Source organism: Mauremys reevesii, linkage group 4 (genome assembly GCF_016161935.1).
Source record: "Mauremys reevesii isolate NIE-2019 linkage group 4, ASM1616193v1, whole genome shotgun sequence".
Classification (NCBI taxonomy): Eukaryota; Metazoa; Chordata; order Testudines; family Geoemydidae; genus Mauremys; species Mauremys reevesii.
The window spans coordinates 48,515,733-48,530,673 of NC_052626.1; the positions used below are offsets into that span (position 1 = coordinate 48,515,733).

The 14,941-nt window shown below is 39.2% G+C and overlaps 1 protein-coding gene across 2 annotated transcripts in view; it reads right to left on the reverse strand.

Annotated features, from left to right (window-relative positions):
• Positions 1-14,941, reverse strand: part of ARHGAP5 (Rho GTPase activating protein 5) — a 172,215-nt gene that overhangs the window by 86,497 nt on the left and 70,777 nt on the right. The window contains exon 1 of one of the 2 annotated variants that reach the window (XM_039536942.1): positions 4,419-4,438. The exons of the other annotated variant lie outside the window; for it this stretch is intronic. The gene's annotated coding sequence lies outside the window, so the exon portion shown is untranslated. Of the gene's footprint in view, positions 1-4,418; positions 4,439-14,941 lie in introns of those variants that run through there. 2 annotated transcript variants of the gene reach the window in all.

Below are 14,941 nucleotides of genomic sequence, written 5' to 3' on the forward strand. Positions count from 1 at the left end.
ACCCAGAATCACCCACGACATTGTTTTTGCACTATCATGCATTGGGATCTCAACCCAGAATTCCAATGGGTGGGGGAGACTGCGGGAACTATGGGATAGCTACAGGATAACTACCCACAGTGCAACGCTCCAGAAATCGACGCTAGCCTCGGTACATGGACGCACACCGCCGAATCAATGTGCTTAGTGTGGCCGCGTGCACTCGACTTTATACAATCTGTTTTAAAAAAACGGTTTCTGTAAAATCGGAATAATCCTATAGTGTAGACATACCCATAGACCAGACGAGCAACATACACACTCCTCCCACTAGCATAATATTTTCTTAATTGTCTTTACTTTTCTATCACTGCTTTCTTTCAATAATGTTGTAAGCATTTTGTTTCTTGGTTATAAAATACTGTATTATATAACACAAAATGCTTACAACATTGTTACTGCATGGTTTGATTAACTATTGTAGCATACTAGGTAGTATTTTAGTAAGGGAAAACAAGTCAACCTGGAAGCACAAAGTATTTATACGTTTGCATTTATATATTACAGAAATGTTATTTAAATTTCTGATGGGAATCACTTAGATATTTTTAATTACTTAATAGGCCCACCACAACACATAGACTCACAACCAGGGATTTAACTGTAGTGGAAAGACAGAGAAATTCCCCACCCTCAAAAACCTATTGGTTTCCTACTTATAAAACATAAAATACCTTTCCAGTCCCAGGGCAGGTATTGCCCACATCCCCCTTTTGCTTGCATGTGGCTTGAATTATCATTTCTTAAATATGCTATTACATTCACCTGCATCTTTGAGGTATTTGCATGATTTGCCATTCCCAAAGGAATTTCATAACTAGTGTAAATCATTGCTCAGAAGCCAGGTTATGCAAAATCAAGCACACTTTTACTATGATGCGTCTTCCCTAAGAATTCTTGACATGTTGTATGTAAACAAAAAGTGCCATTTAGTAAACCATTAGGTTACCATACTTTAGTGTTTAGATTTGCTGAAATAAATTGTTTTGGAGATAAATTAGTAGCTACAAGAGCAAGCAACAAATTAACTGAAAAGCAGTGTTCTCACTTTCCAAGTGCTAGTATTTATCTGTTTTTTGTTCCTTTTTACAGTCTGCTTACTATTGACCTAGTGTAGAGTAACTGGTTAGCGTCTGATGTCATCCTTGATGCTGATCAAATGTACAAGTTCACTGAGTTGGAAGAGAACCCTTTGCTTGTGATTTTAAATGCCTTATTTGTGTATGTGAAAATACTTGTAAAATAACTGTGGTGTTTTCTCAGTCTTATTATTATATCAGAAATGAACTGTCCCATGCAATAAGAATTATTAAGCAAAGAGGACCAGTAAAATAACACAAGAAATGCTCTGTTATGTAAACATTGATATGTGTGTCCATAAACAGTCATTGGATTAATCAAAAATTGCTTGGAGATTGTAGGCTTCTTGAATATATGATAATTTGTATATGTTAATCCATCCTTTACTGGCTTTTTGTGGAGTAGGGTTGATAGTTTGTAAAAAGCTGAAGTGTCAGTAAAAATTTTGGATATGTCAAACTATTTTTATATGGATTTTTCATATCCTACAATATTTACCAAACTCATCATTTTCATTAATGATTTCCATGACAAGATCCTTGTCTTAAGTGTAATCACTAAGTGATTTACTTTATCATCCCATTGCTTCACTCTGGTTTTGGCAACAGTGAGTGACAGAATCATCACTCTTTCCCTATCAATACTCAGGAAACGCTCTATCAGTTTATTCAGCTAAAGCCCCTGGTTTAGGAGAAACTTTTGGCACAGCATTGCCTGCGGGAGACTACCGAGAGGGATTGTTGTGCCTCTGTTAGGTGAGTATAAATCCCTCCCTCCCCTCACTGTGTGTTCCCACATTTCAAAATAGTGAAGCATGTTTTCCCTTATACTCCCAGAAAACTCTATGGGCCAATGAGAAGAAGCCATAGACCCATCTTTGCAATGCACCATTAGGGAAATGTATTCTCCCCAGGGGTGTACAGAAGAAGCAGTTCTTGGGAGCTCCTTAGGATAGGAACTCCAAATAACCTTGCTTTCCATGAGCATGCAATGGGAGGAAAGTTCCTTTCAGTATTCTCCTGGGCTGAAATAGTGGCTACAACCCCTGTATGCATTCTATGAACTAGCTGCTGGATCCTTGTAACCCTGAATGCAGTTGTCCTGCCATCACCCTTACCCTTATTCCCCTCACCCTAAATCCACACCATTAATGGGCAATATGGAGCCCAGCTCCACTGCACACAGAAAGTGTGGTGTTGAAATAGCCTAATGGCTAGAACACGAGACTCTGGGTTCACAGACCTTTATTCTAGTCCTACTTAGTAGGTCACTTACTCTCTCTGTCTCAGTTTCCCCTCTATAAAATGAGTATAATACTTATCTGCCTACCTGATTGGGTTGTTGAGAGGATTAATTATTTAAATTTGTAGAGCACTTTGAAGATTTAAAATGGTATGTAAATATTATGTATTTCTTATTATTGCTGGCCAGTGAGACCCAGAACTGTTCTGGTTTCACTACTCTGAGAGCTTTTCATAGCCTCTACTACCATAGATGAATTTCATCATTCCTAAAGAAGGTTGCATACTTCCTTTTGTGTGAAAAGAAAAGACAACATAGGAAGAATCCAAAGAACAAAATAAAATGCAGAAACCAAATTCTTCTAAAGAAAAGACCAATAAGTCTGAGAGATTAAATACATACCTAGGAGTTCAAAATAAAAAAAATAGAAGAAAAAATTGGAAAACTACAATGCAAAACAATTAAAAATATTGTCTGAAAAGCTTGACTGCCTCAAAGGTCATCTGCTCTTGTCTTAGAAATATATTTTTTTAAAAATTGCACAATGCCAGACACTTAAAACATCACCAGAGGTTTCACGTCACATAATATCTGTTCTTCATTTTATTTGGCAAAATTAACCAAACAAAGGTTTAGCGAAGGATCTTGCATGTTTTTGATTTAGAGATTTTACAGGGAAAGTTTAGCACTTTGCAATATGCCAATAGAACCTAAACGTTCATGGTGTTTTAAGCCCTCTACAAGAGGTAAATTTTCAATTTTGTGTGTAGGTAAGGAAAGAGTAGGTTACCAATTAATTTACTGTATAATAAACAATTTTAGCTTCAACTCCAAGGCCCTGACTGCTGTAATCCAGCATCAGAGAACTCTTGAGTACAGTACCATGGAATGCAATGCATCAGTGGTACTCCCCTGCCCCACCACACACACGCTGCACCCCCTGTAGGAGGCTCAGGGTAGTCACTGCCTTAGCATCCTTCTCAGCCAACACAGCCAATTGTTGTAACCTGTACTGAGTTAGATACCCATTCCCATAGACTTCTTAATAATTATGAATTATTTCAATACAGGTACCAGTCTGGTGCAGGAGATGGAGGAAGGATCTTTGTGAACAAACACGCTTTTTCTGTTGCCTGCATGCTTAGTGAAGAAATCAATGAGTGAAGCTTTGGCAGCTGCTGGTGAGAGATTACACTTATCACAGGTGAACAAGAAGAGGGCTGTGAGAGGCAGATACCAAAGAAGACTCCTGGGGACAGGGGTATGAAGGTGGTTTGCTGTTACCATCTCTCTCTTTTTGCTTTCAGACAACTCAAGCATTTCTATTTAGTGGCACATTGCTCCTTTTGGGAGGAAGGAGGGTTGGGGATAAGATGGTTTCCTTTAGCTCTTTCTGTTAGATAATTGGATAGTACCAATATATTGCAGCTTCTGATGCCTCAGGGACACAACAGTCTAGGAAATGGGTGGATTTTATTTGCCTAATGTTTTAAAGCTATAATTGAGGATTTCTCTATATGAAATAAAAAGATGCTAAATATGCCTTAGGAGAGGTGGTAGAAAATATTTAGACCCCATTCAAGATGATTGCAAACACTGTAAGGCTGCAATGCATGCAGATGATCTAACTAAGCATAGATACTTGAAATCCTCATTTGACTGTAGTATTGTTGGTCAAATCCTAACCAAAACACCAAGATGATTTGGATGGCCAAATTATTGAACTATCAGATATTAGCCCCTTGGCTCTTACAACATATGTAATTACTACAATCATTATTTTCTAAAGTCTTTTTTATAGGGAAAGTACTTTCTTCCCCTTCCCAATAAGAATAGTTAGTTCAAATACTTTGGTATTTTAATATCATAAAAAGAACTATTGCCTCACAATTAAACCCATATGGTGAGTTTTAACTTGAATGTATGGGGTTCATTTTACAATTTCAAAATAATACATTTTATACAGATTTCTAATATTAAAGCACTAATTGTAAGGATATCCCATGTCCTAACAAATAAGAAAAATTGAAAACCTAATAGGAACAAAAAATACTTACCCACTAGCAGAAAAGAAGGTATGGCTACAACAGTCAGACACAAAATGGCAACTCCAGGGCTGCTGCAGTTTGTCTCTCCCAAGTTTAAAGGGCAAGCTCTGAGAAAAGCGTGCTAGAAGAGGTTAACTATTAAGAAAGGAATTGCATTTTTATGTTTGCAATGGATAGATGGAAAAGGTCTTGGGTTTCTAAAATATCTTTTTGATAGTATTGAAGTATAAAAAAACTAGGTATTTTTTGGGCATCCACTTAGAGTTAACCTTTAATGTATCATAGTACTGTAATTCTGATGCATCATAAGACTATGTTCTAAAAGTAATTGCTTTGGTAAAGAGCAAACTGAGATCAAATAGGAAACATATATATATATGTTATGATATTTGTTATATATACTGACTAGTATTTCCTGGTTAATTATTAAATAAACTTACATCCCGATCCTTACTTAGTCAAACCTCCCATTGGAGTCAATGGTAGTATTAAAATGTTGGGTAGTGATCACACCAATCATTTGTTAAATCATACGTAAAGAGAGAGGAGCAGTGCAGAACTGCCAACATATGCTCTGATCCTGGAAAGAGAGCTGTGTGCCCTACAGTTGCATGGAGCCCAGCTGATTTCAGTGGGGCTTCCTGCAGCCCACGGGAGTCCATACCCATTGCTCTCTTTGCAGGATAAGGGCCATAGTATACTGGAAAGAGTCTTGTGGCACCTTATAGACTAACAGATGTTTTGGAGCATGAGCTTTCGTGGGTGAATACCCACTTCGTCGGATGCATGTGGGTATTCACCCACGAAAGCTCATGCTCCAAAACGTCTGTTAGTCTATGAGGTACCACAGGACTCTTTGCTGCTTTTACAGATCCAGACTAACACGGCTACCCCTCTGATAGTATACTGGCAGGCTTCAGCTGATCTGACAAAAATCTTTATATCTAGAATTCCGGGCTCTTGATGCCAAGGTGACTCAGCAGAAAAGTTTTGTATGCCTATGCTGATTCCTAGAACTTGCCAACTTCTTACTTTCTAAATCATAATTTTAAAACAAATATGGTCAGCTTTGCAAAAACAAACCTTAAAAATGTTGTCAAAACACAAATGTTATTTGCACATATATAATAAATAGAACATGTTTCGGAGTTTCTTTTGTTTTTTGTCTTTGTAAATGGTTTAATGGGACTTTATATAGACATATTTGAAGGCAAACCTGCACATATTTAAGTCATTGGGAGATGGATCAGGCCCTAATATTGTTTAAGCAGTAAGTGCATTCTTATCATTAGCATTGTCATTCATGCCACTGCAGCTATAGGATTTTGTCACTGCATTGTAAACCACTGTGATCACTGTGTTCAAGGTCTTTATATCTTGATATAAATAATTTTTCTACCATACACCCAAAAGCAAATTTGAAAAACACACCTATGTCTCAAGAAAAAAGGATAAAAGAAAAGTGTTTGGGGTCTGGTTTAATTCCTTCTGCATTTTTAACTAAAAGATTTATTCTTTGCAGTGAAATTTTCCTGCCAAATCTTAACAGGAAAAAAAATGTAAAATATTTTTTGGCAGCCAAATACCTGTTTTTACCCAGGCAAGATTCACGTTGACTTCAGTGGAAGCAGGAGCAGATGTTGAGCAAAGACAACAAGACTTGGTCCTTTCAGCCTACAGTGTAAATATACCTTTAGGTATTTTCATTAAAACAAGTAAATGTAACTATTAAATGTATTCTTTACAAGTGTATTGTTTCTGCATGTATTTTTCCCCCCATTGAAAACTTATGCAGATCTTTAGCATATAGAAAGTGCAGAACAACTTGATTTTCATAATAGACTCTAATGGCTCTTAGATGAAAAAGGTCCATAAAAATTTCAAATATAAACCCTAACATCTCATGTAGCTTTCTTCTTTACCCAGTGTTATGAGTTCAGGACAATGAACCTATTCTTGCAAACCTGTATGTACGTGGGTATATTTTATAAATGTGAGTAGACCTATTGCAGCCAAGAGTATTACTCACTTGAGTAGGGGCTTGTTGCGTGAATGTGTTTTTTTCAGAATCAGTTCAATAAGTACCCCATAGTAATTCTTGGCATAAATTATGTGACTAGTTCTGCTTTGTCAGTTTTACAGACCTATTCTTCTCTTGATGATTTTTTGTTTCCTATTAATTCTTTCTCAGTGACTCCTGCAATGTCATTTTCTATTGCACATTGTCATATATGTAGGTCTTGCTGACAAGAATCATAGGATGACATCCTGGCCCCATTGGAGTCAATGGCAAAACTCCCACGGATGTCACTAGGGCCAGGATTTCTGCTAGAGAACAAAGTGGCGGCAGAATGCCTTATATGCCATTCCACAGATGTTATAAAAGGAGATGTTTCCCCTTTATTGCTGAGCAAAGAAAGATTACAAAATTTTCCAGAAGTCTTGATCAGGCCATTTGTCTGTAACAAATGTTTATTTGTTCTATTATAAAAATGATTTTTTTTTTACTAAACCAGGTAATAAATGCTTCCATAGCCCCTTACAATTTTTTTTTATTCTTGCCCACTCTACCCCTTTACACACACACAAAAACACCTGCCATGGTGTGTGTGTGTACACACACACACACACACACACACAGAGCAATGGTACAGCAAGTGGCTGAAAAGATCAGCTAAAATTGTTTTGTTGCTAGACAGCTGTTCTCCTCCTTGAGTACCCATCATGAATCTGCCAACTTCTGACTATGAATCTGTTTTGAATACATGTAGGTGTGACACCCCCATATCTTTGGCCACTGAAATAATGCGAAGGAAGTGTTTGGTGAACAGTAAATATAAGCATTAACTTTTCTGTTATTTTATAAATTTTTTATTTCCAATACCTCATCCATAACAGTGTTGACACAGGAACATAAGATAGTCTTTGCAAGTGGAACAAGTATGCATGTACTATAAATCCTGTTTCATCAAACAATTTGACAAATTGATCACCAAATTATTTTGCAATTAGGGGACTTTCTCTCTACTACAAAAGCCAAAATTAATCATATTCCAATAATTAAGGGACTTATGCAATAAATCAAGCTTTGGATCTATTTTACATTATAATTTTCAAAATATTTGCATTTTTGCCAAAGTAAACTAGAGTAACTGCTCTACATTAGACGATGCTTAGTGATGATGCAAAATTATTATTATTTATTTTAGCAAATATACCATATAGCAATATTTATTTGTGGGTTTTTTTGTGGAATTCTGGACACTACAACTACAACCAAAATATGAGTACATTCCACAAATTCCTGTTTACAAACCATGTCTCTCCCATGTCTCTCCCCCATGCAGTTTTTTTGCATTCCTTTGTGTCTTAAGGGCAGAATGGCCAGTTCGGTGCAAAGGTGAAGTTACACAGAAAGAGGTTGTTCAAGATCAGAAAAACAAAGAACATTTATTCATTAATACAAATATTTAGAAGATATTTCAATATAGGTAAAGTATAATTTAAAACTATCCAATACTGAACGAATCAACATTTTATAGGAGTGACTGCATCTCAACAGACACATTAATATGACAGCTGACATGTGGCTTGAGCAAACCCTGTATTCACCCTGCAGCAGCAGCTCTGCTCAGCTCCCTGCTCCGGGCTTTGCAACCTGGTACACAGGGTTTCAGCACCTCTCCAGTTTGGCTCAGCTGTCCCTCCATCTTGAGGATGGGGACCAGCCAGGCTCAATTTGAGTGAGTGGCACTGCAGCCCCATGCACTAGGTCACAAAACCACTCACACAAATTTGGCCCAGCTGGCCCCCAGGTCAGGGAAGCCAGGTCAAACCCAAGCAGCACTACACCCTGGAATCTGCAATGCCCAGAGTGGAGATCTGAGCCCAGCCAGCCCCTCAGGACAGGAGCCAGTGCTTACGGTACACACTGTATACTTATTTAGTACTTTTTATGTTAATGTGTATATATCATGGGTGAGAAATATTTAGTAAGCCAAATGTTTTTTGCACTAGAACTATTTACTGGATTGCAACAGGCCTTCAAGGTTTTCAAATGAATCCTGAGCCCCAAACAATCGAGACCCACTGCTTTAAGGAGTAGTATCAGTAAGGACATCATATGGGAAATATGGCACAGCAAGTTGGTAATTCTTCACAAACCCATTCTGTACTGTGTTCAAATCCTATCCTCAGTTAAGTCAATGGGAGATGTGCCATTAACTTCACTGGGACTAGAATTTGGCCCATCATACATATGTATCATTCATTAATATGAATTGGGTATAAGTACTGAAGGCCAAATGATCCTTAACAGGGCTGATGTAGGCATATGTTAGGTGTGTGGCCACACAAAGTCCTGTTTTGTGGGTACCTACTGTGCATCCCTTCCCAGATATAAATATGGTTCCCCCATTAAATTTGGATTCTCAGCTCTTTATGGCCAAACAATGAAAAGTACACTCCCCTACCAGCTGTCCACAGCCTTGCTTCCTGAGGACAAGCCAGCTGATCTCCTGCCATTTGCCAAACCCTACCTTCCAACCCTTATATGTTGCATGAGTTAGTGTAATCTGTCTGAGGCTCATGAATTTTCCTTTACATAGGGTGTTGCAGGGGTTAGTGTAGCTGTTGGTTAGAGCACAGGAGTGTGAACTAAGAGTTCTATTTCTAGCTTTGCCACTACAGTGGGACAAGTTCCTTAACGTTTATGCCTCAGTTTCCCACTTTGTACAATGTTCTAAAAGTACTTCTCTACTTTACAAGAATATTGTGAGGCTTAATTAATTCATCTGTAAAATGCTTCGAGCTCATTAGGCAAGTGCAAAGTATTATTTTCATTATTCAAAACGGTGCTTAACTTTCTGTTCATAAATTCAATGCACCTATTCATGTATGTATGTAAAGTTAAGTGGGTACAGGATCACACCCTAAGGCAGCTTCTGCCTACAGAATAAGTAAGTAGATATAATACTAATAGAAGCACAGGCCATGAACATGTCTTCATTTGTTGGTGTTTTCCTTGTCCTAGATCCGATATTTATCTTTCAGGTGCCTAAACGCTGCCTAGGGACTCAGGGCTAGATCCACCAGGGGATTTAGGCACCTAACTGCCATTTTAAGTCACCTAAGTCCAAAATTTAGATCCTCAAAACCTTCACTTAGCTGTTGCATGACCCTGCAAGCACCTAAGTTTCCAATGGTAGAACATAACATAAGAACATAAGAAAGGCCGTACCGGGTCAGACCAAAGGTCCATCTAGCCCAGTATCTGTCTACCGACAGTGGCTAATGCCAGGTGCCCCTGAGGGAGTGAACCTAACAGGCAATGATCAAATGATCTCTCTCCTGCCATCCATCTCCATCCTCTGACGAACAAAGGCTAGGGACACCATTCTTACCCATCCTGGCTAATAGCCATTTATGGACTTAGCCACCATGAATTTATCCAGTCCCCTTTTAAACATTGTTATAGTCCTAGCCTTCACAACCTCCTCAGGTAAGGAGTTCCACAAGTTGACTGTGCGCTGCGTGAAGAAGAACTTCCTTTTATTTGTTTTAAACCTGCTGCCTATCAAGAGTTCCCTATGCACCAACATTTCTGCCACTAGGCATGTGCAAAACTGTGTAAGCCCTGCCACCTTGCTCACAGCTAAGTCCTGTCAAGATCCTCAAACTAGGCATTTCCCCACTTATCTGATTCATGCTTATAGTATGCCTAACAGATCAGCCCCATCCACCACAAAACACAGGAGGAGGCGGTAGTGTCCCATTCCCCACATATGTAAAAGCTCAAGGCGTTGGAGACCCAGGTTCAAATCCTCTCTCTCTAGCTGATGTGGAGCAGAACCTTGAAGCCACATCTTCCCCTCCAAGATGAGTGCGCTAACCCTAGGGCTCTGGAGTTATTTGGACACTCACTGTAGCACAGTGAGTATTTCAGTATTTATACAAAGAGAAACAGCTTCAACGGGAAAGAATGAGGTATGTCTACACAGCTTGCTGCTGTGGGACTCAGAGCCCAATCTGACAGAATTGGGTTCATGTGGCTCATGCTATGGCAATAAAAACAGCTATATAGACATTGCAGTTGGGGTTGGAGCATAGGGGCTGAAGTCCACCTACCTCCCTATGCTTCAGAGCCCAAGCATCTAGGGTGACCGATGTCCCGATTTTATAGGTACAGTCCCGATTTTTTGGTCTTTTTCTTATATAGGTTCCTACCCCCCACCCCCATCCCGATTTTTCACATTTGCTGTCTGGTCACCCTACGAGCATCTAAACAACTATTTTCAGTGCCATAGCACAAGCCTTGTGATTCGGAATCTGTTGACCTAGGTTCTGAGGCTTGCTGCTGTGGGCTGCTGCTTAGTGTGTTTTCATTTTTGAAAAGATATTAATTCTGATGAAGGCTTATGAAAAGGGCTCCCAGAGAATATTTTAATATCAAAAATATACCCTGAGAGAGCCCCACCCCAGAATACTTTGGATTCCACTAGGCAGCAGAGCACTTAGAAGTTAGGTGTTAAAATGCTGAATCTATGTCCCTCTCTAGCCCTCATACACCACAGTGATGAACTTGATCTAATTAGATAGATTGGCTACACTAAGATGTGTTGTTTAATGGTAGAATAATACTGTAGCTTGTATTTGTGTATCAAGTGTACTGAACTCACAGCACATGTCCCCATAAGATCTATCAGAAAAATCATATTTCCTATGCTTATATATTTTTTTAAAACAAATGGCCTATTATGCCGGAGTTCACTTTGATTTACTATCTGTAGGCTATCAACTGTTAAATTAACTTTGCTCATAGGACTGATAAGAGAATACAAGAGACAAAGCCAGTAATGAGTTCTTTTCACAGGTCTTTATTTATTTATTGCAATTTAGTACACTAACCACATCTCAGACTAACTATGACCCTATAGGAAAATTTGGATTCCTTTACATGTAAGTATGCTATAGTATGCTCTCTCTCTCTCTCTCTCATTGAATAGTTATAATATTCACATTCATTTGTTCTTATGAGCGACAGTAGCAAGAAACATTTTCTATTGTCTCCAGATTACTAGAAGGTTGTTCTTGTTCTTCTCAGATGACAACTTTTCAACAGTGATTCACAAATTCATCACCTCAGCACATGAGTACTATATCCCTATACCTAGGCATTTTGGTCAAGGACAACTGAAAATTCAAGCTCGTACAACACACAGCAGCCTGTCTCTGGAGCAGAGCTTGCCTCTCAGAGCACTTTATAGCAGAGGTCTACAACTTCCATTAATTCCCCCTTCACTTCCAGGTCCAATTTAAAGTTCTGCCTTAAGGCTCACAGTGGAAGGAAGCAACCTCTCCATCTGTGTCTCACCAAGACAACCACACTCATTGTGTAAATATTGCACAGAATTTTCCAATCTGTGAAGTCCACTTACATGGGGCAAAGTGGACTTCAAGCAGATGCAGATGACCAGTAAATAATTCCTCGTGTGTAAAGGAACTATGCCCGTGGGGGCTGCCTCTTGCACCAGCCACACCCCTTAAGGATGCAATCCTCAAACTGTGCTGATCTTATGCTTGGTGTTGCTGAAGAGAGGGGAAGCAAAGGTATTGCTAAGCAACCCTATGCCTCCCCTAATTCCAGAAGCAGTCAGGGGCCAAACTGGGCCCTGGCACAAGTTGGAACACACCATATAGAACACATCTCACACCTCCTAGGGACTATTGCTTCTTCCGAGGATTGGTGGGATGACTCATACCCTGGCTTCACCCTTCCTTCCCTAAGCCAGCCCTGACAAGTCCCTGCATCAGGGATGACAGGGAGAGAAAGGTGTAAAGTTGTCTTTATGTTACCCCATGATTCCTTCATAATGAGAACCCCATTAGACTTTTAGGGATAATTTAAGGGTCCTTTGTGTCACCTTAGCAAGGGCTATGATTCTGTCAGCGGATTGGCACAACAGGAGCGTGCTGGGCCCATAACTCAGACATCAACGGGCTGAAACCATCCATTGTTAGTGGCCACCTCTTTCCCGGCAAGCAGTGACTCTGGAGAGGACTTGAGGGGGGTCCACAGTGGTTAACAATCTGAAAGCTCCCAGTGCAATGTAGTGGCTAAGAGGGGCAATGTAATCTTTGTATGTACTGTACTATGTACATCCTTTAAAAAGGATGCCGAAGGTTTCAGACAACAACTACAAGAATGGCTAGAAGTGTGGAAAACCTGGTTACACACTCAATCGATTTAGTTTATCCAAGAGAAGGTTAAGAGATGACTTGATTATATTCTACAAGTACTTTGACAGGGAGAAGAGTTGATAGTGGAGGGCTCTTTAATCTAGCAGTCAAAGGGGTAATGAGATCCAATAGCTGGACGCTCATGTAATACAAATTCAGAAAAGAAATAAGGTGAATTTTTTTTTAATCAGTAAAGATAATTAACCATTGGAACATTTTACCAAAGGATGTGGTGAATTCTCCAGTCAAGACTGAATGCTTTCTAAAAGAGATGCTTTGGCTCAGTGGGTAAGGGATGAATACAGAAGTTACAGGGTGAGATTCTCTGGCATATAAATTATCATAATTGTCACCTCTGTCCTTAGAACAAAAATAAAAAAACAAGATGACAATGAATCTGACCAATAACTTTCTGTGCAGAAGGGTGAAACTTACATGACTCCCATTGCTTGGCTCTGGGCTGTGAAACACTCTCTGGAAAAAGATTAGAGAGAGCCCTACTCCTTTCTAATTTCAGACCCCGGTCTGAACACCACCACAGCCTACCTGCAGTAATAGGTACTGATAAATGAACCTAGAAGAAAGATAGATAGAAGAGCATGGAAGTGAAGTTTTTCAGTAGAATTTATTATGTGTGTCAACATTCAATCACTTACCATGTATTGTTGTCATTTACTAACTCTGGGCCCAATCCTGCAAGCCCTTGATCATAGAATCTGAGAAATGTAGGGCTGGAAAGAGCCTCGAGAAGCCAGCAAGTCAAGTCCACTGCACTGAAGCAGGAACAAGTAAACCTAGGCCATTCCTGACAGGCATTTGTCCAACTGGATATTTAAAACCTCCAATGATGGGGATTCCACAACCTCCCTTGGAAGCCTATTCCAGTGCTCAACTGCTGTTATAATTAGAAAGTTTTTCCTAATATCTAACATAAATCTCCCTCGCTTCAGATTAAGCCCTTTACTTCTTGTCCTACCTTCACTGGACATGGAGAACAATTGATTACAATCCTCTTTATAACAACCCTTAAAATATCTGAAGACTTACCAGGTCCCCACTCATTCTTTTTTTCCCTCAAGACTAAACATGCCCCGTTTTTATTTAAACCTTTCCTCATAGGTCAGGTTTTCTAAACCTTTTATCATATTTGTTGCTCTCCTCTGGACTCTCTTCAATTTGTTCACATCTTTCCCAAAGTGTGGTGCCCAGAACTGAACACAATACTCCAGCTAAGACATTACCCATGCTGAGTAGAGCCAGACAGTTAGCTCCTGGGTCTTACATACAACACTCTTGTTAATACACTCTAGAATGATACTAGCCTTTTTTACATTTACATCATATAGTAGATCAACAGTTGAGTATGAGTCAACAATAAGCCACAAATCCTTTTCAGCAGTACTACCAAAGCCAGTTAAAGTATTCCCCATTTTCAGTTGTACACTTGATTAGTCCCTCCTAAATGAAGTACTTTGCATTTGTCTTTATTGAATTTCATCTTGTTGATTTCAGATCAATTCTCCAGCTTATCAAGATCATTTTGAATTCTAATCTTGTCCTCCAAAGTGCTTGCAATGCTTCCCATCTTGGTGTCATCTGCAAACTTGGTAAGCATACTCTCCACTCCATTATCCAAGTCATTAATGAAAACATTGACTGATATCAGACACAGGACTGACCCCTGAAGCACCCCACTAGATACACCCTCCCAGTTTGTCAGAGAACCATTGATAACCAACAACTCTTTGAGTATGGTCCTTCAACCAGTTGTGCACCCACCTTATAGTAATTTCATCTAGAACACATTTCTCTCATTGGTTTATGAGAATGTCATGCAGGACTATGTCAAAGCCTTACTAAAATTAAAATACATCATGTGTACAACTTCCCCTCTATCCACTAGACTAGTAACCCTGTCAAAGAAAGAAGAGAAGCTGGTTTGGCATGATTTGTACTTCACACATCTGCACTGGCTATTCCTTATAACACTATTATCCTCTAGGTGCTTACAAACTGACAACTTGTTGCAGTCTCCTGCCATATACTGAAGTTAAGCTGACTGATCTATAATTCCAAGGCTTCTCTTTGTTCCCCTTTTTAAAGATAGATACTAGGTTTACCCTTCTCCAGTCCTCTGGAACCACACCCATCCTCCATGAGTTCTCAAAGATAATTGCTAGCAGTTTCAAGATTAAAATTCATCCTAGGGTACTTAAGGAACTAGCTGAAGCAATCAGGCCCCATGACTTCAACACATCTAATTTTTCTAAATATTCTTTGATCTGTTCTTTCCC